The 267-nt window shown below is 55.4% G+C and overlaps 1 protein-coding gene across 1 annotated transcript in view; it reads left to right on the forward strand.

The window, feature by feature from the left end:
• ATPAF1 (ATP synthase mitochondrial F1 complex assembly factor 1) overlaps window positions 1-267 on the forward strand; it is a gene marked incomplete at its 3' end in the record, with an annotated part of 7,682 nt that overhangs the window by 2,649 nt on the left and 4,766 nt on the right. The window lies entirely within an intron of this gene.

The following is a 267-nucleotide window of genomic DNA, read 5'->3' on the forward strand; positions in this document are numbered from 1 at the left end:
TCACTCTCTGTATAAGGGGGACCCCCATGTCTGTCACTCTCTGTATAAGGGGGACCCCCCATGTCTGTCACTCTCTGTATAAGGGGGACCCCCCATGTCTGTCACTCTCTGTATAAGGGGGACCCCCATGTCTGTCACTCTCTGTATAAGGGGGACCCCCATGTCACTCTCTGTATAAGGGGGACCCCCCATATCTGTCACTCTCCATATAAGGGGGACCCCCCATGTCTGTCATATAAGGAGGACCCCCCCCCTGCCTGTCACTCT

This window comes from Nanorana parkeri, unplaced genomic scaffold, assembly GCF_000935625.1.
Source record: "Nanorana parkeri isolate BGI_ZX_2015 unplaced genomic scaffold, ASM93562v1 scaffold2987, whole genome shotgun sequence".
Classification (NCBI taxonomy): Eukaryota; Metazoa; Chordata; class Amphibia; order Anura; family Dicroglossidae; genus Nanorana; species Nanorana parkeri.